The sequence below is a fragment of the Loxodonta africana genome, chromosome 4 (assembly GCF_030014295.1).
Source record: "Loxodonta africana isolate mLoxAfr1 chromosome 4, mLoxAfr1.hap2, whole genome shotgun sequence".
Classification (NCBI taxonomy): domain Eukaryota; kingdom Metazoa; phylum Chordata; class Mammalia; order Proboscidea; family Elephantidae; genus Loxodonta; species Loxodonta africana.
In genome coordinates, this window is record NC_087345.1 from 124,759,941 (window position 1) to 124,786,514 (window position 26,574).

Here is a 26,574-nt window from a genome sequence, read left to right on the forward strand (position 1 = left end):
TTTTTACCTCATTTCCCCTCCCATTTCAACCTCATGGGGAATTAGAATGTGAGTTGCTTGCTGGAGACCAGCAACAACACCGTCTGGGTTATCTGCTAGAGAGAGAAGCACCCTGGCCTGGAATACTTCGAAGTGAGTGCTGTCCTGAGCAGTTGGCCCTGGGCAGCAGGTGGGAAGCATTTGTGAAGAAGAAACGCCAGCTCCAGGTCTCCTCCCTCCTAGCAGCCCTGTGGGAGCTCAGCAGCACACCTGCTGGAGACAGCTGTGGGCGGGAGTAGGAGCCGGGCGTGGGAGGGTGCTGGACTGCTGGGCATGGAGGGGACTCTAGTATAGTATTGTAGCAATTTGCCAATCTTCTCCTTGTGGCCCTGTGGAAGGTTATTATCAGTTGCCATCAACTTGATTCTGACTCATGGTGATCTCATCGCTGTTAGAGTAAAATTGTGCTCCACAGGGTTTTCAATGGCTGATTTTTTTGGAAGTAGATCACCAGGCGTTTCCTCTGAGGTGCCCCTGGGTGGACTTGAATCTCCAGCATTTTGGTTAGCAGCCGTACGTGTTAACCATTTGCACCAGCTTGGGAATCCCTGGAAGGTTATCTGTGGGATATAAATAAGTTCATCTGATACTTTTGTCTTTCCACGTCTGTCTTGTATTACCTCGGAAATATGATCAAAGTCTCTCTTTCTCTCGCATTTGTGTACCTCAGTGTGTATACATATACACATGCATAGGTATATGATATGAACTCCAAACTGCCCTGGATGCCTGTCTTCCCATATGTGTCATTCCTTTCAAGTTACTGTATTTGCTGTGGCTAGGAGTGGTTAAGTGCTTGGCTGCTAACCGAAACGTCAGTGGTTGGATCCCACCAGTGGCTCTGTGGGAAAAAGATGTGGTAGTCTGCTTCTGTAAAGACTTACAGCCTTGGAAACCCAATGGGGCAGTTCTCCTTTGTCCTATAGGGTTGCTTTGAGTCAGAATAGACTCAATGGCAATGGGAACCCCATGAGAGACTCCAAATGGCATACTTGTTGCTCCAGAGTCTGGTGGAAGCATTGGAAAATGACAGATCCTAGGAGAATAGCTAATGAAAGCAATACGTTGATCGTATGAACTGACCCTCTCTTTGCCTGTTTCTTTTCCCTTTCTTGGTCACATATTCTTGAATTTTAATGTAATTCATTATTTATGCACACAAGAACAAAATATGAACTCCCTTTAACCTGGGGGACATAAGGCATGGGAGTTCTCACCTAGATAAATTGAGTCTGTTTACACGTGGAAATTAAGGGTGAAGGAAGAAAGAACTTTCTTTAGAAATTCAGAGTCTTTAATTATAGGGCTTGAGGAGGGTTTCTGAACTTGAGTCCAGAGAAATTGCAGAACAAGATAGCCTTGAAATTAACTGTTTAAGGGACATGGATGCTAATTATCCATGTAAAACGGTATTTCAAATACCAGCAGGGTTACCCGTGGTGGGCAGGTTTCTGTGGAGCTTCCAGACTGAGACAGACTAGTAAGAAAGGCCTGGCGATCTACGTCTGAAAATCAACCAATGAAAACCCTGTGGATCACAATGGTCCAATCCACAACTGATCATGGGGATGCCTCAAGACCAGGCAGCATTTCCCTCTATTACGCATGGATAATTGGCCTTGAAATTAACTAAGGGACATGGCTTCCAATTATCCATGTAAAAATGTTTCTTTTTGCTCTTCATTTCTATGTACATTTGTAGGAAAAAAAAGAAGTGTGGTTCTCCTGCAACGTGGGCTTACTAGTGAAGCCTCAGGAGATCCTCCAGGTTTTGCTCATGACATCGCAGCTCGTTGCTGGGCAGACAGATGTGATAGCTTGCAGGGCATCCCGAGTCCATAAGGGATGAAGAGCTGGAGGTGGTGACTTGGAGAATAAGGTGCTTGTTTCCAGGCTGAGGCTTTTAAAACAGAACGAGGGTAGGAGCATTCAGGGAAGCTGTGACAGAGAGAAAGAGTTACTGCCCTGATAAGAGATTTTTGCAAAATTTCTCTGAGGAATATGGATCTTCAGGACATAAGTCAGATTGTCACAGAGTTGTCTTTTAAATCAGAGATCTAATCACATCTGCCTTCTCAGAAACCTTTAATGACTCATTGTGTGCAGAATGAAGTCCTCGCTTTCTTCCTCTGGTGTTCGCAGGCATCCGTGCTGTGGCTCTCCCCAGCCTTTGCAGCCTCCTGCCCACTGCACCCCGCTCTAGTGCATCTGGATACCCAACATGCTCCCTTGACAGACTTCCCTGCCTTTGTTGATGCCATTCCTTTGGTCAGGTAGATCCCCCAGTCCCTAACCTGGCTCCATCAAAGTTCTAGCCATCTTCAAAGGACCCCACCTTCTCAAAGAAACCTTCCCATATCCTCTAAATAGGGAGCACATTTTCCCCTCCCACATTCTTGTGTCTCATTCTGTCTCTCTCACTGGCACTCATCACCATGAAGTCTTTTTAAAAACAATATTTTATTGTGTTTTAGGTGAAAGTTTACACAGCCAATTAGGTTCCCCTTTAACAATTTTTATATAAATTGTTCCATGCCATGGGTTACAATTTTTACATTGTGTCAGCATTCTCTTTATTTCCATTCTGTTTGTTCCGTTTCCATTGATCTAGCTTCCCTTGCCTTCCTTGTCTTCTCATCTTTGCTTTAGGTAAATGTTGACCGTTTAGTCTGACACAGTTCATTGTTTAAGGGAGCACGTCGTTCACGGGTGTTATTGTTTATTTTATAAACTCATCTATTATTTGGCTGAAAGATGACTTGCAGAAATAGCTTCAATTCCAAGTTCAAAAGTTATCTTAGGGTGATAGTCTTTGAGATTCCTCTATTTTCTATCAGCCCAGTAGGTCTGGCCTTTTTTTTAGGAATTTGAGTTTTGTTCTTCATTTTTCTTCCTTTCTGTGCAGGACCTTCTGTTGTGTTCCTGATCAGAATGGCTGATAGTGGTAGTCAGGCACCATCTAATACTTCTGGCCTCAGGTTAGAAGAGGCTGGGGCTCATGTGGGTTATTAGTCCCATGGACTATTTTCTTCTTTGAGCCTTTGATTTTCTTCATTCTTTTTGGCTCTGTATGAGTAGAGACCAATAGTTGTATCTTAGATGGCTGCTTGCCAACTTTTAAGACCCCAGACTCTACTCACCAAACTAGGAAGTAGAACATTATCTTTGTGAACTGTGTTATGCCAATTAACTAAGATGTCCCCCAAGACTATGGTCCCAACCCAGTTAACCAATCCCGCAAATTGTTTGGATATGTTTAGGAAGCCTCTGTAACCATGCCCCCTGTGTGGTTTGTTATATATGTGGATATACATGCAGCACACACACACGTATGTACATGTACCTACAGATACACCTATACATGCATGTGCCTTTACTTGGATATATTGCTATACACATATATGCATTCATATCTACCTATGTAACCACACTCATATTTTTTGGTTGTTTTTACAGTTGTTGCAAAATGGTATATGTTATAGCATTTATCAAAGTTGTTCTTTTTTCTCGTGTACTTCTTATTTACCTTGGCCAAGTTGTGCTGACTTCACCCATATTTGGTTTTGCCTTTCCCATTACCAAAAGTAACAAGTATCTATTTTCTAGAAAATGATTGCCCCTCACTCTCCCTCCCACCTCTGTTAGCCATCAAAGGCGTTTGCTTTCTGTGTGTATATCTGTTCTTGACTTTTTATAACAGTGGGACCATACTGTATTTGCCTTTTTGTGTTTGATTTATTTCACTCAGCATGGTGTCGTCCAGATTCATCCATGTTTTAGGATGTTTCATGGACTCCTCATTATTCTTTATAGTTGCATAGTATTCCATTGTATGTATGTACCGCAATTTGTTTATCCATTCTTCCGTTGATGGGCATTTAGGTTGTTTCTATCTTTTTGCTATTGTGACTAATGCTGCAATGAACATAGGTGTGCGTATGTCTATTAGTGTCATTGCTCTTATGTCTCTAGAATATGTACCTAGAAGTGAGATTGCTGAATCATAAGGTATTATCACCATGAAGTCTTATTTCAGAGTTATTAATGTATGTGCCTGAGTCTACCACTGGACCATGGGCCTCTGGAGAGCGGAGCTGTGTCTTGTTCATCTTCATGTTATGCACAGAGTCTGAAAAAGTGCATTACGTACAATAGGCAAATGCAATGGAATTGTTCTTTGTTTCTTAGCTGAAACTGCTGGATGCTTATCTTCATCTCTTCATTTGTTTTTTACACCTGTTTCGTAGTTTTAGTGTCTGTGTATTGACCAGTATGTACAGGCCCAGATGTGGAATTGAGGCAAGTGAAGAAGCCCGCTCCTCTCCTCTGTATATGATGATTCTGCCCCATGTATCTTGAAATCCTTTGGATGCATAACTCCGCTTTGAGCTAAGCAGAATAAATACATTTCTGCTTCAGTTGGGACTGAATGAGTCGCAGGTTCTACTTTGTTTGGACAGAGCCGGGGTGGTAATTTAGGCAAGTCTGTAAGCTGGCTGTAGACCTGTGCTGACATTGCGGTTCTTCTTGTTAACCCTTCAGCATCTTTAACCTTCCTTACTTCAGGGTTTTTGTTTCAATTAGCCTTCTCTTAAATCACGTCCTGACTAGTACTTAGATTTATTTACCAGTCAAATCCTGTAACAAGATTGTGCTACCAAAGAATGCCAGGTCTAAACATGTAACCCATTTGTCTTAAATAATATTCAGCCTAATAAAATTTTGGCCTTAAAATATTTGGTGGATTTAAAAATATAATTTGTTGTAGTATAATCTTTTCTTCAAATGCCTTAAAAGATGTTTTATTAAATCTACAATTTTGTTAAATCCTGTTTTACTGGGACAGAAGAACACAGAGGAATGGGTGACTTGGGGGAAGCATCATTTATATGTATCTGAAATAAAAACAAGGGCACCAACCTGAATTTTTCCCTCTCTGTCAGCTCTTTTATGAAGGCATTTCTCTGAAGTGGACACTTTCCCCTGTGATGGTGTAATTGGTACACTCAATTGCATGGTTTTTCTTTACGTTTGCAACACACTATGGTTCTCTGTCAGAAGTTTTTTTCTTCCCTTCAAGAAGAAAAAGTTCTTTTTTTTTTTTTTTGGTATGGTTGTAGATGCCCTGAAATGGTTCTCCTGAACTTGGATGGGGCTCGGTATGAGGATGGCCAGGTTTATTTGTATGGGTCCAATTATAAATGGTGATGCTTTTATATAGAGCTGAGAAGGCAGAAGCTTCTCTGATCGTGATAAATGGGGCCTCCACACTCCAACCTGCTGCGCTGGGCCCATTTGCCTGTCTTAACCTCATCCCCAATGTCAGAGTCATTGCCGTGGAGCTGGCTCTACTGCTGACTGGCCTGGCAAGTACTCTTTGTTTAACCATGTAGCAAATTATGCTTGTCTGTCCCTACTGGATTTCTTTTAGTGCTGAGACAAAATGCTCAGAAGATCAGTGTGGGTTGGACTTGGACCTAGTGAGCAGATTATAGCTGAAAGATAGGAACCATAGAATGTTAGTGCCAAAGGGACAACTTATTCTGTGGTTGAGGACACTAAGACACATCCAAACCAAAAAAAAAAAAACCAAACCCAATGCCGTCGAGTCGATCCCGACTCGTAGCGGCCCTATAGGACAGAGTAGAACTGCCCCATAGAGTTTCCAAGGAGTGCCTGGCAGATTCAAACTGCCGACCTCTTGGTTAGCAGCCGTAGCACTTAACCACTATGCCACCAGGTTTTCCCTAAGACACATAGGATAAGCAAATGTCAAAGCATATAGCTGGTTAGCTAGTACCACATCCTAGGCCAGAACCTGATTCACAGTCCAGGGGTTTTAAACTACATCAATAGCCTGTGTAGTTTTTTTCTTATTTTATATTCTGATCGGTAAAATATTTTGGAATATTTATCCCCAATAAAACCCCAATAAGTGTATATTTATTATGCCACCATCACCACCACCACCGTTGCTGTCAAGTTGATTTTGACTCATGGTGACCACACATGTGTCAGAGTAGAAATGTGCTCCATAGGATTTTTAGTGGCTTTTTTTGGGAAGTGGATCACCAGGCTTTTCTTCTGAGGCACCTCTGGGTAGACTTAAACCACCAACTTTTCAGTTAGCAACCAAGTGCTTAACTGCACTATCCAGGGACTTCTATACAGTGAGAGTCTAGTCAGGAAAACAGAGCCCACAGCATATGGTTTGAAAGGGTGGATTTAATATTGAGAGTTAGTTACAAAGGAGTTGGAAGAGCTGAAAAACTAAACAGGGCATGGTCACGCAACCTCAGATCAGCAAAGCAGGAAGCCAAGCCAACCCTTGGGTCGCAGGGACCGACGGTGGAGGCTGCCCATTGGAAACTAAAATAAGTGGTATCCACCAATCTGAGAACAGAAACCATGGAGGAAATATAGCCACTGAGAAGTTGCTGACCAAAACAGAGGAAAGGGGGAGAAATATCCTAGTTTATTTCTCCCTTTGGCACACCCTCAGTCTCTTGGTGGTACTTCCGTTGTTTAAATCTAGCCAAACCCATTTGGCAAGGGGGCCTGGGACATGTGGTATACAAGGTGTTCCACCCCACCCCCATGCAATACAGAGCAGTGGTGCAGTGGTTAAAGTGCTCAACTGCTAACTGAAAGGTCGGTGGTATGAAACCACCGGTGGCTCTGAGGGATAAAGATGTGGCAGTCTGTTTCTGTAAGGATTTACAGCCTTGAAAGTCCTATGGAGCCGCTATGAGTTTCAGTGGGTTTGGTTTTGGATACAGAGCAGAGCGGAGCAGAGGGAGGTTAGGGGGTCAGAACCCGAGAGCAAACAGGCAAATTGTGGCAGATTTATTTTCCAAAGACGACTACAACAATATCCCCATCCGTTGTGCTCTTCTGCAAGGTGACCTTGCCGCTCCCCATCATGGGCATTGTCTAGTCCTCTGTGCTGTTATCTCCGTGGGCTTAGGACTGCTTTGGTCAACTGAATGCAGAGGAAGTCATGCTAGATGACTTCTGAGGCTAGGTCAGAAAAAGCTATGCAGCTTCACCAGGTTCCCTTCGTCCACCTGCTCTCTGAATGTTCCCAGCTGCTGTGCTGTGAGGCACCACATAGAAAGGCCACGTGTAAGTGCTCTGGTTGACAGCCCCAGGTGAGCCCAGGTGCCAGCCACATGATTTTAGTACCCAGGCCTTTGAGTCAACTCTCAACTGTTCCAGTCTTCCCAGCTAAGGACCCAGAAATTGTGGAGCTGAAGACGAGCCATCTCCCTGTGCCCTGTCTAAACTCTTAGCCCACGGAATCTGTGAGCATAATAAGATAGTTGTTATTTTATGCCACTAAGTTTTGGGGTGGTTTATTATGTAGCAATACGTAACTGGAATATAGATGACCAGGGTGTTTATTTAGTACCAAATTACACGTATGTACTCTCTATTATGTTACGTCCATTTTAAAGCACACACAAAAACTGAAATTAAAAATAGGTAAGATAAAATGAAATGTAAATATAAGTTCTAGTATTTTCTTCCTATACCTAGTAAATGATCTTGCCTAGCTGCTGGGATGTTGGAGACCACACACTGTTCTATACTGTCTCTTATTTATTTTAACATGGCCGGTAGATGGACTGTGATATTTGTGGTCTTTTAAATAATCAATGACTGCTTCAACAGTCTGTGAGGAGGAGAGATTAGGGGGCAGTGATAGAGCAGAGAAGGACATATTGGGGTGATGTTGAGGGAAGGTGTGCAGAAGGAGAGAGACGGGGTAACCTGGGTGGAGGAGAGGGTCTGGGAATTGGACAGGATTGAGATTTGTCCTGAAGCAGAATTAGGCTTTGAGAGTATTCGGTTTCATTTCTGTGATGCCTTTCATGAGGACCATTGTCATATCCCAGTTTGTGGGCTCCTGCGGACACCGTGGAAACCCTGGTGGTATAGTGGTTAAGAGCTACAGCTGCTAATCAAAAGGTTGGCAGTTTGAATCCACCAGACACTCCTTGGAAACTCTATGGGGCAGTTCTCCTCTGTCCTGTAGGGTTGCTATGAGTTGGAATCGACTCGACAGCAGTGGGGTTACGGTGCACACTGTATAAAGGTGAGTGGATGGGGATGTCATGTGGCAGTTTTATTAGCACAACAGGGATGATTATTGTGAGCTGATTCTAGAACTGAGTGCCTTAGAGATCTGAATATGTTTAGTAAGAGGCCTGGTTGAATCTTTTTTCTAATGTTTCTCACTGCCTTTCAGGAGCTCTAGTGTACCCCATATGTGCACATAACATGCGTATATAGACACATACTTAGACCCTTATGTGCATTTATATTCTTATATTATTGTATAAGTGTAGAACTCTTCCTTCAACTCTCACCTCTCCCCCCAAAAAAAACTCAACAAAAATTTCTATATTTTTCCTTGTTACTACTATGTATACAAAGATCTACTGTTGACATGAAGCGTGCTTATGTATAAGTCCTGTGCATATAAATATATCTAATGAGAGGAATTATTAAGAACAGATTTCTTTTTTTCTTTTTCAGATTTATTTCCAGTTAAGTTCATTTACCAAAAAACCAAACCAGTTGCCTTTGAGTTTATTCCTACTCATGGTGACCATCCATGCTTCAGAGTAGAACTGTGCTCCATAGGGTTTTCAGTGGCTGTGATCTTTGGGAAGTAGATTGCCAGGCCTTTCTTCCAAGGTGCCTCTGGGTAGAAATTCATTACAGGAATAATGCAGTTCAACAGGCTTATTGTGTGGTGGCCAGATACTGTTAGGGACTTTGGCTTCACAGATAAATTAGATGCTGTCCCTGCCCTTAAGAAGCTCACAGTCTACTGGGAGAGACAGACCAATACATTGGTAATTGTATTCTTTGTGATAAGTGCTATAAGGGAAGTAGGTATAGTGTGCTTGGGAGCCTGTGGGATGGACACTCACTTCCATGGAAGTCTTCCTAGAGTTTTGATAGATGGGACAATTATATAGCTTTACTAACCATGAATTATATGTGCCTGGCTTTTGGATGCAGTGAGATTTCTATAAACAGACTGGATTGTTTGACTTGAATATCCTGTTAACACAAACAAGCTAATTTGCCCAAGGGGACCTCTTCACCCCTTATATTTAGGCTAAGTGCTTTTCTCTTTGGGCTTTCTTATTCCGGCTTCAAGGTTCCTGTCTTCCTTTAGACTGAATTCTCTCCGCCTGTCTTTCAGGCAAAAGGACTGTCCGGGGATCACTATGGGTTTTCAATATTTCTAGTTCACATCTGGCCTTAGTCAGCCTACATACAGGAGGTTCATTGTACCATGTGGAGGGTTGTTAGATTTAGCAAATGAAAACACAGGACACTCAGTTAAATTTGAATCTCAGATAAACAATAATTTTTTTAGTAAAAGTGTTGCCTAAATATTTTGATATTTACATAGTTATACTAAAAATTATTTGTTGTTTATCTGACATTCAAATTTAACTGAGTTTCTTGTGTTTTATCTGCTAATCGTTCTCACTGCTCTCTGCCTTGGCCTCATCCTTCTTAGAGTGGTCACAAGGGAGTGAGAAGTTCTTGATGTCTAGAAGCACTGCTCCTGGAGTGAAGACTTTGTCCTTCATTTTTCTTTTCCATGGTCAACTTTAGCATTTTTCTATGTTGGTTGTGGCAGGGTCTGTCAATCAGAGGACCATGCCCAGCTTATTTCAAATATGGACTCCGGTGATATTAAAAATCTGGCCTTTGGTTGAACTGTTTCTAACAAAGTGGTATTAAACCTAAGGCTTATTTTTCTGCATAAATTTGAAGTAGAGGCTTCTTTATAATGAACTGTGCCTGAAGCATGAGTCATAGACCTGAGTGTGGGAAGAGGTGCAAAGGGCATGGACTGTCGTGCAAGAGTCTGAGACGTCTAGTCTGACTGGCCAGAAAGCCTTTTAATTTATTTCTTCACTGTTGATTGTGTTCTGGTAAACTGAATACCTGGGCAAGAAACTTCTAGATAGGCGAGGAGTCAGAGATAAGCAACAACGGTAACAACAATTGATTGAGCATGTCCTACATGTCAGAGCTTGTGCTAAATGCTTGTTCTTTGTAATCCTCAAAATAATTTAATGAGGTGAGTACTGTTATTATCCCCCTTTTCCAAATAAAGAAACAGACTTAAAGAGGTTAAATAACTTGCCCAAGGTTGTGTAACAAGAAAATAGGTGGGCCGGGATTTGAACCTAGGTCAGTCTGTAATAGAGCTCTCACGGTGAACCACAATGCTACACTGATATGGGGTTGGGCAAGGGCTGGGATAACAGTAATCGCTCATGGGCTGATGTGGCTACTCAGATTTAATGATCCCTAAGGGAGGACACCTTAAAACCTCCTTTAATACTGTCTTCTAGTCTATGATGCCCAGTTTTGACAGGCTACTCTTCCATATATTAATGTTTTTTCTCTGCAGTATAAAATAATTCCTTAGCCCCAGTGAAAATGGCAAACTGCTCAGTATCTTCCATGTAAAGTCGTAACCTTTTTTTTTTTATCCAGCTCTCTCTTGATCTTTCCTCTTAGGTTCTGTAATCAACATCAATGTCAAAGATAATTCAGGTGCCTATTTTCTAATCTTTAGTATTCTTTGTTGCTCTCTTTTGAATTCCTCTTCAATTAATGTAATAGATATTGGAGAATCATAGTGCTTTACATGTAGTAAGTGCATAACATAAATTTGATTGGTTTGGCTTTTGCAAGCTGCTGCACTGCAGACACAGCATAGCTTCGTTCATATCTAAAGGTGAGTGTTGTTTTGCTGATGCCTTTCTAACTGTAGCCATCAATATGCACAACGTTGAATGTAACTTATTGGTAGTGTAACTGAACCGAACCCATTGCCACTGAGTCGATTCTGACTTATAGAGACCCCATAAGACAGAGTAGAGCTGCCCCATACAGTTTCCAAGGAGCACCTGGAGGATTCAAACCGTAAACCTTTTGGTTAGCAGCTGTAGCACTTAGCCACTACACCACCAGGGTTTCCTCTTGGAACTGTGGTTTGTCATATTACTCAATAATAATGTGTACATGAATAAAATTGTCTGCTAGTAATCCTCTCTATACCTGGTATAGAGGCCGGTGATTGTGTAAATGTCATATGTACGGTGGTCATAAGACTGTAGAGTCCCTCACAGCTGAAGCACCCCATGTCAGTGGCTTTGAGCTGATTGCAGAATGTCCCCGCAGCCCTCACCCTAAAAGGACTTTAGGAGATCTCGTCATCCCTCTGGTTGAGTGTTTAGACTGAGAGTCTTGGAAAACTGTATCAGCCCTAGGGAAAAGCAGCATAAAAAATATATAACAAGTGTCACCCATTGATCTCAGAAGGCCTGAAGGATGTGAGAGAAACTAGGAGTTGGGATATTTGGGAACGTTCTCTTTGAGATTCCTCCATAGCAGCCAGGAGCTTCTGGGATGTCCCTCATAACTCTTTTAAACGTAGCTGAGGTTTGCTTGCTGACCAGGATGAGACATAGACAGCATCTCCATCCTCCCTTGATTTCTCTCCAGAAGTTTTGGATTCTTTGGCCAGTGGACTCAGCCCTGACTTATATCCCTGGGACCTCTTGGGGTTGAAGGCAAGAAACCCCCAAAATGCAGCAACCACACAGATATTTTTGTCATCACCCACTGCAGGGACTAATGGCCCGCCACTGATGGGGGCCTGAAATATAGAAAAAGTGGTAGAACTGGGAGCACCTTCCAAAGACTGGTTTAGTCAAACCCTTCATCCCCAAGCACTTACTAGTCCTTTCAAATAAAAAGTAGCCTTTAGTAGCTTGGTGAGTTTGTGGTCTCTGGGTTTCCTGAGTAGCTGCCAGTTAGTATAGAGGGCCCAAACTGCTGCTGAGTCTGGATGGTCCCTTGCCACAGAATTGCCACTAGTCACCAGTTGCCATCCCTACACTCAAGATTACCGTCTGAGTACCACAGCTTCTGAGTCTTGACTGTGAACCAAGACAAACCATCTTTGGTATGCTCATGGGATTGAGGTGGCCTACATACGGGGAAGTTTCAAAAATTTTATAACTAGAGATGCAGTTTTTCTCACAAAATCCAGTTCTCTTAAGCGTGAGCTCTTTTCCCTTCAGAAACATGGCTTCTGAATGAACATTCTTTGTTAAGTCACCACTGTTGGCTGTGCTACCACCAACTGTGTTAAAATCTTTGGCATCAGAGCAGAACCGGATGACTCTGGCAAAAATGAATTTGAGAGGATGCATTAAAAAAAAAAAAAAATCTAAGACCCAAATCTGTAGGACTGTGCTTTGTCGTGAACAAAGAAAAAATACGACTTCTTTGCTATTTACAGTGCTGTCTCAGCAAGGCACACATTTTAGCATCTTCAGTCCCCTAGAGGGCTGACAGAGGTTTGCCATTCTTTTATCACAGTATGTTTTTGAATTTAGCGTTTAAACATATGGGGCAGGGTTGGATTGATCCTTATGAAAAGAAAGCACTGACCCCCAGGATCCCCTCAGGCAGGAACTTTCTTTAGGCTTTTGCTATGAGGCAGTGTGGCTATATTTGCCCCAGAACGTTCTTTTCTGTTTCCATTCAACAACAGCTTGGCATTGTGAATTGTATTTGCCCACGTGCTCATTTTAGGTGTCATTTTACCCACTTCCCCTAATAGCACTTTTCTACCATTAACTAAAACGTATTTGGTTTTTGAATGACTAAATGCTATACTTCCAGGGCCTAGGTTAAACTATGGCAACTTTTGCTGTAGTTTTCTTGTGGAGATGTCCTGAGGAGAGTGAAAGAACAATTTCAGTTTAGAAATGTACGGGGTTCCTGGTTCTGGGACAGGCCAGGAGACTTGGAGAATGATAGATGACATGGGTTTAGCATTGTGGAAAGGATTTGAGAAAGAATTCATCCTTCAACCTCAGTTTTGCACTGTAGCTCGATGAAGGTTGCCATGGAGATGTTTTTGGTGTCATCAACAGAGAACTTGAACCGCAGCTGGTAAATAAGCCACAGCCACAGGTGGGGTCCGTCTTATGGAATGAATGGCCACTTTTTATGCCAGGGTTTCAAGTTGAAAAGAAGATGGAATGGATTATTGGAAATATAAGATACAAGACAGAGAATGTTCTTGAGGGTGTTGAAATATTATGTTGCAGGGTATGGGGTAGGTTTCCTATTGGGGGACGTGTGTGGGAGCGTGGTTCTCTTTGTTCTCTTCTTTGGCCATAGTCCTCAAGTGAGGTGAAGCATGATTTTTTGAGCTGTGTTACCACTGTTCTGGCAAAGGCTGGTGCATGGGCTTTGCTGCTTGCAGGGTCAAGTTGTTGACCCCCCTCTGTGAGATAATGAGGAGGAGAAAGCAACAGGCAGTCTGTTGTTGTTAGGTGCCACCCAGTCGGTTCCAACTCATAGTGACCCTGTGTACAACAGAAGGAAGACACCGCCTGGTTCTGCACCGTCCTCACAATCATTGCTATCCTTGAGCTCATTGTTGGAGTCACTCTCATTGAGGATCTTTCTCTCTTTCTTTGATCCTCTACAGATGTAATACCAGGACAGTTCACATACTGAGCCTTAGCCATACATGGACCAGACCATAGTCGGTGGGAAAAACAGCATGTCTGCAGTGTTTCAGAAGTCCTCAAACACAGCAGTCTTTAAATAGGGGAGCAGGTACCTCTTTGCGAGAACGTGAACACTTTCTAAGGGGTATAAAGAATGGATAATTTTAAGGGAGGTGCCTTGGAAGAAAGGCCTGGTGATCTACTTCTGAAAGGTCACAGCCATTGAAGACCCTGTGAGCAGTTTTTCTCTTCTGAAGCACATGGGGTCACTATAAGTCAGAATTGGCTTGATGGCAACTTTTTTTTTTTTTGCGTCCCTGGGTAGCACAAACGGCTAAGCACTTGACTACTAGCCAAAAGGTTGGTGGCTTAAGCCCACCCACAGGTGCCTGGGAAGACAGTCCTGGTGATCTGCTTCTAAAAGGTCACAGCCTTGAAAATCCTATGAAGCAGCTCTGTGCACATGGGGCCTCCATGAGTCGGAGTCCACTCAGCAGCAGCTAACAACAACAACAGGCCACCAGATACTCCGTTTCCCGTGTGTGTTCTCTCCTAGAACTGATTTGCTTGAGAACATGTTCTTTCTCCTTTCATGGATATCCTTTTCTCACTTTATAGAAGGAAAACATCTCTCTCATTTACCCAGAATCTCCCATATGCATTACTCTAAGGTGAAAAACTTCCAGAGGGCCAAATAAAGGAATAAATAGAAATATTTGTGTTAGAGGAAGCTTCCTGGGATCAAGATACCATGAACTACTCCCATATCCAGTTTATTAAGAGAAGTATTTGGAATAAGATTTTACTGTTTATGCTTAATACTTGTTTGTCAAAATGTGTAGTACATTGATATTATCTTCATCAAATGATTACAGTAATGATTGTAGCAATATATCCATCCAGAAAAGAACACTTAAACACTTAGAGTTTTGTGATTACAGGAAATACAAAATAATAACAAGCTTCAATTTTTATGCATATTTGGGTTATAAGAAGGTATGCTAGGATAACCAGTAAAATACTTTCAAGCATACTATGAAACATTATGATAAAACTTTGTGGGGGGAAGTGGAAGAGAAATAGAATGTCAGGGAGAAAAAGAAATGATACAAAATTTATGACTGTTAAGAAGAGCTTAATCTTATATTTTTAATGCGGATGGCAGTAGATATCAAATTGCTACGGTATTTATATTTAGCTAAATGCATTTAAAGGAGTGATGTAATGTTTTATTTAAAAATGTTAACATTTACTATATGCCAGAAATTATATCCTTTGCAGCCATTTAGGTTATGATGAAAAAATTTAGATGCCAGCCTCAAAATGGGCATGGGGTGCATAGTTTTTAGGAATTCTTTTAGGGGATAACTGAGCAAAAACATTTTGAAGGTACTGTGTACAAACATAACACATGCAGGATATTATATTTATATTAACTTCAAAACTCAATTTTCCTTGTTTCGTCTTTTGAGCCTACCAGAATTTTACTGGGCTTCTCCATGGAGTGGTGTGAGTCATCCCCTGGAATGTCCACAGAACTGCTTACCTCCATGCTCAAATTAGGCTTGTTCATCTACCTCCTTGTATTACTGCATTGTTATAATAAGGGCAGTGGTTTGGCATCCTAGGCTACCCCAGTTGGTGTCTGCACAGTCATTCCCTGGAATTGAGTCTAACAATAGATGGTTTACTTTCAAGTATGTAAGCGTCCTACTGTGCTTCTGAAATCAAAGCCATGTGAAGATCCAGTTGTTTATGTTCCCTAATACCTCGTGGGGGCTGAAACAACCTGCTTTTGTCACTGCCTCTACACTGTTGATTCTGTTTCTTTGGTGACATAGGCTATTGTAGCACTCGTGGGAGGCTGAGAGGTCACTCCTTGTTGACTGACGCACAGGCCATCTCACTGTAGGATTGCCACACGCTTGCAGGTTGATGCTTGTTACTTGCCGTATGGAAAGGCTAGCTCCAGAGAGAGAAAAGTGGAGGTATTTTATAGAAAACCTGCTGTCATTGTGTTCACAGGGACTTATTTACTATTCTAACAGGTACGACAAAAGTTCAGGTGTTAGCAACTGTGGTTAGTTTCTAAAGAAGCCTTCTCCAGGATCGCACAGACAGGGACATACTTAAGCAGTCGCATACAAGGATACAACAGGAATCTGTAGTGATACAGAAAACACAGAAAAGAGGTGTAGGTTAGTTAAAAAATTGTAACACCCCATTAAAAAGACTTACCACCCTGCCACTTCTCACTCTTTCTCATATCATAACAATGATAGAGTCAATGGATCAAGCGGCTAGAACAAGAAGAGATGCAGGTGATTAGTTGCAGTGTGTTTTGTTAGACCTATAGGCTTTTTTTGGCCTGCCCCAATTTGTTTCAGATCCTGGACCTCTAAGCCCTTATTTATTATTATTATAAACTTAGACACTTCTATTGATTCACTTTATTCTAGAAAATTGCATTATACTAGGAAAGCAGTTTATTATTCTAGCCATAGCCATCTGAAAAGTGAGGTGATTTATGATAAACACTCATGGTTTATAGGTGTCAAACAAATTAACTTAACCAGTATTCCAGATAGAGCTTGAAAAAATTAAAGCTGTGAGGATGTAAGAAAATAGAGAACTGAACCAGTGATCCACAGCTCTCCCTCTTAGCTGGAAATTTATACATTTCTTTTTGTACTCCTGGTTAGCTATTACAATTTGAAACACATAATAAGTGCCTGAAAAATACTTGACTAATTTGGTAAAAGGCTTAATATTTAGCCCTTAAAACTGAAAAAAAAAAAAAAAAAAAAAGCTTCTTCCTTGGCCTCCAGTCATATCTGAGTTCAGATTGACTGTCCCTAACTAACTTCATGACCTTGAAGAAATTTAGCTCCTCTGACGTTCATTTTTATCATCTCTAAAAAAATGAGGAGTACAAAACCTAACTTGCATCATTGAGAAGACTAGAGAAAGTCAATGTACCATGCAAAGTAGTGGCTTAATAACTTGAGCTATCATTGCCGTTTTTCTCAGAGGCACGTTAATAAGTATTTCCCTGTACATGGGGCCATGCTAGAACCTAGCATAAAGAAACAAGAGGTAGACCAGTAGACCACCTCATTATGAGACGCTTCTAAAGCAGACTTACACAGCTCTGCTGCTATTGGGAGGCTACAGTGAACGAGGAGCAAGGATTCCACCTGTAGCTGCACATGGTCGTCATTTGAGTATTTATGTTGTGAAAATGTTGGGTTGTGTGAGTGAAATAGCAGCCTTGAAATTGTCACTTCTCCCCAGCAGTATGTGGTTAGAGAAGGGTTTTAGGAGATCTTTGAAGGTACTTCTGGGAAGAGAGTATGTGGCAGTTCAGAGACAATATTGCAGATGTGGGGGATGGTAAAGAAAAGATACAGAGGGGAATGGAGAAAATTAGAGTGGATAATGACTATGCCTATCTGCATAAAATTGAGGTTGTCCTTTCTAGATTTTTTTTTACAAATGAATGTTAAAGAAAAGTAGGTGAATCTCATGTATTAATAAAGAACTTTATGCTTGTTTGTTTATTCATTAATTCAACAGATATTTATTGAGTGTCTACTATGTACACGAACTGCTCTAGTGCCAGGGATACAGCAGTATGCAGGCAAGACCGAGTCCCTGCCCTTATGAAGATTTAACTGTCATGGGAGAAGCAAATAATAAGCAAAGAGTGATAAGTGCTGTGAATAAAACTGGAGACAGGTGAGGGGATTGAAAGTGATGAAGTTTCTTAGATAGCTTGGTCACTAAGGGGCTTTTGGATAAGGTGGCAATGAGCAGAGACCTGAATAAAGTAAAGAGGTGAGTCATGTCGATAGGTGGGCTGAGAGAACAGCAAGTGCAAAGCCCCCTGAGGCAGGAACGTGCTTTTTTGTTGGCAAAAGAGCAAGGAGGCCATACTTAGAGGCCAGTGAATGGGGGAGTAGTAGATGACGTGGGGTCATGGAGGTAGACGAGGGCCAGCTCATGTAGGGTTTTTTAGGCCAGGGCAAGAACCTGGGGTTTTATTGTAAATGTGATGGAGAACCACTGGAGACTTTTGAGTAGGGGCGTGACATGATCTGACCTAATGATCCTTTCCATAAGCAAATTATCATTCAGAAAGGGTCTTCTTAAAAATTGTCATTTGATCTGTATAGAAAGCCTGATGGGTTGATCCCATTTCAGAGATGAAGGGAATAACCTGGACTTAGAATCAGACAGCCTTGCCTTTGAATCTTATCTCTACTTTTTAAGGTTTTGTAACTTTAGAAAAAATCCTTAAATTTCTTATACTTCTCTTTTCATCCTTAAAAATAGGGGATTATAATGAGACCTAAAGGATCCCTGGTGGTACAATAGTTAAGCATTTGATTGCTAACCAAAAGGTTGATGGTTCAAACCTGCCCAGAGGCCCCAGGGGAGAAAGACCTGGAAATTTGCTTCCATAAAGATTACAGCCTGGGAAACCCCGTGGGGCAGTTCTTCTCTGAGTAGGAAATTGACTTGATGGCACCTAACAACAACTTAATAAGACCTATCATCCCCGGGTTGCACAAACGATTACGTGCTTGACCACTAGCTGAAAGGTTGGCAGTTAGAACCCACCCAGAGGCACCTTGAAAGGCAGGCCTGGTGATCTGCTTCCGAAAGTTCACAATCTTGAAAACCCTGTGGGGTTTTCACACACATGGGGTTGCCATCAGTCGGAATCAATTTGATGGCAACTAACAGCAACAGCATAAAAAGACCTTCCTAGAGGATTGTTTTGAGGATTAAGTGAAGTAATGTCCGTAAAGTGCTAGCACATTTCCAGGCACATCTGTTGAGAAGTACTCAGTGGATGGTGGCCACTGATCTTTTCTGAGAGGACAAGTGGCTGCTCTAAGACTAGAGGCCAGGTGCTCTCATTCCCTGGGGTATCCCTTGCCCACTGCCAACCCACACTGCTTGCCACTGAGGAGATAGATGCTCTTCTCGTGAATGGTGACGGGGAGAGCCACTGCAGGGATCAGAGGGGTCAAGGAAATGATCAAAGTGGGATCCGAGCAAAGCAACTCTGATAACTGTGCTCAGGACTTTCTGTGATTTATCCTCACAGCCAGACATGATAATAAGATTGTGCTCTATCCCCAAGTATAGTGCTGTGTATGCAGCAGGCCCTGGATAAATATTTGTGGATGAAAATCCTTTAAAGTGATTATTGTCTGTATTGAAAGATAATGTATTGTAAATTCCCATTAATTTGGATTCCTTTAATTTATGTGACTTTGGACCTGGTTTTTCATATTTTGTAGGAAGTGAAGAGTTGGAAATAAGTGACTTTACCTTGGGAATTTATAAAAAGTAGATTATTACCTAATTTAAGCCTATCAGGACATTGTTAATTAGTTTGCCTCGTTTTATTTTACTTATTATTCATTTGTGTCTGTGCTTAAAACGTCATTTATTCAGCAATTAAAAGTCATATAATTTCCAAAAGATTCGAGTTTTCATTAATCGTCACAAGATATTTTAGCCCTTAAAAATTATAACTGAATTAGGTCTAATTACATTTTTCAGTGGTACAAGTTAGGTTCTCAAACAGTAAGTGCCTGGGCAAATGAAGAGCTGATAGGGTATGTGGTGGGGTGAGGACTGGAAGAATTTTTCTTGGACTGATGTAAACCATTCCAGGCTAATTGAACAGGGAAATTGGTTGTTGTTTAAAAAATGGATCAGTCAGACTTTCTGAAGTTCTGCCTGCCTCCCTTGCTCCTCCTCAGATCAGCTATTCCGGTGGACAGTCTGGTCTCTCCTTCACAATCACTTATGATGTACTAATGAAGTCTGTGGTCTCAGAAGCCTCTTGTCCAGTGGAAAAGGCAAAATGGAGGTTGTAGGGGAGAGGGGTTTGCACATGGAAGATGGGAAAAGGAGTCAGTGTCATCAAAGGTTTATAAAAGAGTGGATTAAAGACTTACACAAACTCGAGCCAGTTGTGACTCACACATCTGTACCATCTTTGACCTTCGCCCAGGAGAGGGCAGTAACATGCCAACATTTAATCTTTTCCACTTTGCTTAACAGACACGGTAAGAGCTGGTATAGGCTTAGTCACAGTAGAGCCTTACTTTCATTCTCACCTGATCAGTGTTCAAACTTACAAGTTTAGTTATTTTCAACCTTTACTACCATGGTCTGCATTCACATGGGTTTAGAAGTGACATTTTCCTCCAATAATAGGATATTAAGAGACTGGAAACCTGCAGTGTTGTTTCCCTACATTTAATGCTGCAAATGCTGCTTGGGCCAAGTTTAAGGGCAGACGATGCCAGTCTCAGCCAGTGAGGTGTTTATCCTATGCCTAACTTTTCTAGACTAGCTATTCCTATGCTGTAGCATGTCCTTCGTGCTACTATAGAGCTTCACACCTTAGGCTTGGAAACAGAAGGTCATACCCAATCCCATGCCTTACACAGGGTTTGAAATGAGAGCAGCATTGTGTCTTTTCTTGTCCTGTTGTCCATCTTCACTGCAGGAAGATTTGGCAGCCTACCCTAACCTTATTATGCATAGAACTAAGGTTGTCAGCTTTTCTTTTGGGGGACTTTTTGGCCCGAAGATTTGTGAGGAGTTGTGTCCTAACTGTAGGCATTTTAAACTTTTGACCAGGTTCAAATGTGGGACCATAATGTAGTGTCAAAGTACTAAAAATAGGAGGAGGTGTTGAAATATAAGATAATCCTCAATGTTTGGCCATACTGTTTGATCACTGTTGGTGACTGACTTTATCTGAGAACTACAAAGAGAGTGAATTTCCTGCCCACCCACCTACCTGGGGCCAGTGTCACCCATAAGGGGCACCAGTGTAAAGACAATGGCTAATGAAAGTAAACCTGAGAAATGAGGGGATATTTTGAGAAAAGAGGGGGTGAAAAGGATGAGTGATGGGAGGTCAGGATGTTGATGAGGTCATGGATGGTTAGGAGAGGAAGGATAAATGAGAGTTGATGCCTCTGTAAGGTGCATGGTGAGTCACGTGGTTCTAGTCTTCATGCTGGAAGGTGTGTGGAGAGTATAGATATTTGTGGAATGTGTGCATGCATGTGTGTGTGTGTGTCTATGTGTGTGTGTGAGAGAGAGAGAGAGAGTACGGAGACGGAATGTTCACTTTTTACAGCATTGCTTATTTATCCAAGTAGCTCTGCCTCTAGGATATTAGTGGAATGTAGCAAATTCTACCTGTGCTGCCTTCTCTCCACCTAGCCAGGCCACAATGGGCTCTTTCCCATTGTTGAGTGTTTAATGATTTCCAGCCACGGGGCTTCCCTGGCTCCTCCTGGGAGCTTGCTTCACACTCTGATACCAGAGTTTCAAATGTTTCTTGATACTCAGCCTACACTCCCCTTTGCTCAATTTCACCCCATTATCTCCTAGTTATATCCTTTGTACCATCCTCATAAATCAATTTCTTCTTCAACTTTATCATTTTGGTAGTTTGGAGCCTTATCTGTTCTCTCTGTCTCTCTGTATATGTCAGGGGGATGCATGGAGGGTGAATGGGGAGGTGAGGAAAAAAAAAAAAAACCACTGGGAAAAAAATGCCTTCTGGCGGTGCTACATGGAGTTCTCTAAAGGTGAGGAGGTTTCCTCATTCTGTTCTTTCATAAATCATAAAACAGGCTGAGGTAAACCTCACCACAATGGATTTAAGTTACCGCGTCGCTCTCCCAGCAGATGCAGTGGGTGTGAGTGGCATCAGGGAGCTGAGAGGTGAACTGAGTTGGAACAACAGCTCTGGAAGGCAGGTCCTGTTGCAGATTATATAAGTGTTGGTGTCATTTATAGTGATAAAACTGTAAATATCGCAGGGGACTGGTGGAATTTAGCAATATCACCTGTGGATTTCAAACTCTTTGATCTACACATTCATGAGCTTGCAGTGAGAACCCTACAGAACTATGAGCCTGGAAAGGTGAGAAAGAAAAGTACCTGGGGTTATGGATTTTCAGGTTACTGAAACCCTGGTGGTGTAGTGGTTAAGAATTCAGCTGCTAACAAAAGGTTTGGCAGTTCACATCTACCAAGCGCTCCTTGGAAACCCTACGGGTGTAGTTCTACTCTGTCCTATAAGGTCACTATGAGTTGAAATCCACTTGAGGGCAATGAGTTTGTTTTTTTTTTTTTTTTTTTTGGTAATTCCTTCCCAGCTCCTGCCTTGAGGCTGTAGCTAAAACAAAGACACACTCACCCCTTTCTGATTTTGTGTTCTGTGCTCGCCCTGGGAGGAGGGCATGGATTAAGGATACACTGTGTGTTTTTGAACTGCCCTGGATACATAAAAGAATTTTAGAAACTAGATTTTAGGCAACTAAAAAATCCATTGCTGTCAAGTTGATTGACAGAGTAGAACTCCTCCATCGGGTTTCCAAGCAGCTGGTGGATTTGAACCGCTGACCTTTGATTAGCAGCCGAGTTCTTAACCACTGCACCACCAAGGCTGCTTTAGGCAATATAGCTTCCTTAAAGATAATAATGGTGGGTGATCAGTTATAATAATAATAATAATGTTGTTGTTTTTAGTTGCTGTCAAGTCAGCTCCAACATCTGGTAACCTCATGAACAACAAGAAATGAAATGTTGTCTGGTCCTGCTCCAATAATAATAGTAAACCCATTGCTGTGGAGTCGAGCCCAACTCATAGTGACCCCATGTGTTCGTGGGTGATAATTCAAAAACTGCGTTTAGAATAAACTAGGGGTAGGAAACAATTAAATTGTTTTGAGGTGGCCTTTTATTTAACTCTAACCTCCACTTCTCTTGTCTCCCTTTCCTGAATGGATGTGAGTTGGTCAAGTTGGATGGTGAATGCAGAAAAAAGGAAACATCCAATTGACTCTTTAAAATTTAAATTAACTGTATCGAAGTATAATTTAAATAAAATAAAGTTCACATATTTTTTAAAAAGTCAATGGCTTTTGACAAATATATACAACCATGTAACCACTACTCCAGACAAGATAATAGAACATTTTCATATCCTCAGAAAGTTCCCTCTTGCCACTTTGTAGTTAGTTTTTCTGCCCAGCCTTAACTCAAGGCAACTATGGGTCTGATTTATTTCCCTATAGATTAGTTTTGCCTGTTGTAGGATTTCATATAAATGGAATTACACACTGTGCACTCTTTTCAATCTAGCTTGCTTTGCTCAGCAAAATGTCTGAGATTAACTCACGTTATTGCACGTATTAGTAGTTTGTTCCTTTTTATTGATTTTTTTTTTATTGATTAGTATTTTATTTATGAATGTACCACAATTTGTTTATCCATTCACGTGACTATGGACATATGGACTGTTTTCAGTTTTTGTTTATATAAATCTGTGAAGGACATTCATGTCAAAATTTTATTATAGACATGCTTTTAGGAATAAAATTGCTGGATTATATGGTTGCATGGTATAGGTTTTTCCATTCTTTTATTTTCAGCCCATCTATGCATTTATATTTAAAATGCATTCCTTGTAAGCAGCATATAATTGGGTCTTTTTTTTTTTTTAATCCAGTATGACAATCTCTGCATCTTAAATTGGAGTGTTTCCTATATTTATATTTAACGTGATTATTGATATGTCTGGGTTTATGTCTATTATATTGCTATTTGACTTTTTTGTGTCTCTTCTGCTTTTCTTTTTTCCTCTATTGCTTCTTTTCTGTCAACTTTTAGGTTAATAATTTTTTTGTGTGTGTGCGTTCCGTTTTACTTCCTCTATTGACTTTTTATTTAGATCTCTGTTTATTATTTTATTAGTGGTTGCTCTAGGGCAAACAATATGTGTTCTTAAATTATGGGAGTCTATTTTCAGTCAAAGTTGTATCTCTACATTTCACATCTGACATTGTATACTTTCTATTTCACATGTTCCTTTTCTCACTTCACGCCTGATACTTCCTGATTTCCACTTCCTGTTTCCCAGTTCACACTCTCTACTTCACAAATGCAATAAACTTAAAACAGCAGCCTCATCTCATTTAAATGCTTTTGTGTGATTGTTGTTCGGTCTTTTACTTCTATGTATGTTATAAATCTCACCTTACACTATATTTTTTCCTTCAATAAACTGTTATTTTATGTAAATTATGAAAAGAAAGAAAACATGTTGTTGCTTTTGTTGTTAGGTGCCACCGAGTCAGCTCTGACTCACAGTGACCTTATGTACCACAGGACGAAACACTGCCCGGTCCTGAGCCATCCTTACAGTTGTTATTATGCTTAAGTACATTGTTGCAGCCACTGTGTCAGTCCATCTCATTGGGGGTCTCCCTCTTTTCCACTGACCATGTACTTTACCAAGCATGATGTCCTTCTCCAGGGACTGATCCCTCCTGATAACATGGCAAAGTACGAAAGACTCAGTCTTACCATCCTTGCTTTTGAGGAGCATTCTGGTTGTACTTCTTCCAGAACAGATCTGTTCGTTCTTTTGGCAGTCCATGGTATATTCAATATTCTTCACCAACACCACAATTCAAAGATGTCAGTTCTTCTTCAGTCTTCCCCATTCACTGTCCAGCTTTCACATGCATATGATGCAGTCAAAAATACCACAACTTGGGTCAGGCGCACCTTAGTCTTCAAGGTGGCATCCTTGCTTTTCAATACTCTAAAGAGGTTCTTTGCAGCAGATTTGGCTAATGCAATGCATCCTTTGATCTCTTGACTGCTGTTTCAATGGCTCTTGATTGTGGATCCAAGTAAAATGAAATCCTTGACAACTTCAATCTTTTCTCCATTTATCATGATGTGGCTTATTGGTCCTGTTGTGAGGGTTTTTGTTTTCTTTATGTTGAGGTGTAATCCGTACTGAAGGCTGTGGTCTTTGTTCTTCATCAGTAAGTGCTTCAAGTCCTCTTCACTTTCAGTAAGCAAGGTTGTGTCATCTGCATAACACAGGTTGTTAATGAGTCTTTCTCCAATCCTGATGCCCTGTTCTTCATATCATCCAGCTTCTCGGATTATTTGCTCAGCATACAGGTCGAATAGGTATGGTGAAAGGATACAACCCTGACATACATCTTTCCTGACTTTAAACCATACAGCATCCCCTTGTTCTGTCTGAACAACTGCCTCTTGATCTATGTACAGGTTCGTCATGAACACAATTAAGTGTTCTGGAATTCCCATTCTTCCCAATGTTATCCATAATTTGTTATGGTCCACACAGTCAAATGTCTTTGCATAATCAATAAAACACAGGTAAACACCCTTCTGGTATTCTCTGCTTTCAGCCAGGATCCATCTGACATCGGCAATGATATCCCTGGTTCTAAATCCTCTTCTGAATCCGGCCTGAATTTCTGGCAGTTCCCTGTCAATATACTGCTGCAGCTGTTTTTGAATGATCTTCAGCAAAATTTTGCTTGCATGTGATATTAATGATATTGTTCGATAATTTCCGCATTCGGTGGGATCACCTTTCTTAGGAATAGGCATAAACATGGATCTCTTCCAGTTGATTGGCCAGGTAGCTGTCTTCCAAATTTCTTGGCATAGACAAGTGAGCACTTCAGCGCTGCATCTGTTTGTTGAAACATCTCAATTGATATTCTTTCAATTCCTGGAGCCTTGTTTTTTCCCAGTGCCTTCAGTGCAGCTTAGATTTCTTCCTTCAGAAGACATAGTCCTTTATATTTACTCATTTATTTTCCATTCCCAGTACTCTTTTATTTTTTTCCTTTAGGTCCATGTTTTCATCTGGTATCATTTCCCTTACACCTAAAGGTCATTCTTTTGTTCAGCTTTTATTTATCTAAAAATGTTTTTATTTTACACTCATTCTTGAAAGATATTTTTGCTGGATATAGAATTTTGGATTGACTTTTTTTTTTTCCTTCTCAGCACTTTATATTGTTTCGTTGTCTTCTGGCTTACCTTGTTTTTGATAAGCTAGCAATCATCCTTACCTTTATTTCCCTATACATAATGTATTATTTTTTCCTGACTACTTTTAAGATCCTCTCTGTAACTTGGTCTTTAGAAGTTTGTTTATGATGTGCCGAGGTGTGATTTCCTTTTTATTTATCCTGCGTATAGTTTGATGAGCTTCTTGGATCTGTAAGTGCTTTTCATCATACTTGGGAAGTTTTCGACTATTATCTCTTCATATTTTTTCCTGCTTCAATCTCACGCCCCTCATTTTTGGGATTCCAATTACATGTATGTTGGATCCTTTGATATTGTCCCAAATATCAATATGAGGCTTTTTTGTTTTTCCTCAGTCTTTTCGTGTGTGTGTGTGTGTGTGTGTGTGTTGTGCTTGGAATTCAGCTCTCTGTACTGCAGTCAGGAAATTGTTTCTAGGCAGAGAGCCAGGGTGAAAAATGAAAAGAATAGATTAATGATATTATTAATCTACAAGTTGACTGACTCGTCAACTCTTCCACCACCTTCAATCTTTTGTTAAGCCCATACTGTGATTTTTTTTTGGTATCCGTTATCATACTTTTAATTCTAGAACTATTAGTTACCTCTTTTTTTGTAATTTCTGTTTTTCTGCTAAGATTCCTTATCTGTTCAGTCATTAAGACCACATTTTCTTTTAATTATTTGAATATATTTTTATTTATATTAATATATTTATAATAGTAATAGCTTTTTTAAGTTCTTTGTATGCCAAGTCCAAAATATGGACCACATATTTCATTTTCTTTGTATGTCTAGCAACGTTTATATTGAATCCTGGACAGTGTGGGTAGTATGTTGTAGAGACTCTGAATTCTGTTATTTCCTTTGAAAAGTGTTAATCCGTGTTTTCACTGGCAGTCTAAATATTGGCTGATCACCTGGAACTTGTGAAGACTTGGTTTTATGCTTTATTATTGCATATCTTTGGAAAGCCCACAGTGTTTCCCAAGCTCCTCTAAGTTGGTGGTACTCAATCTCTAAATTCTGTCTCCTAGAG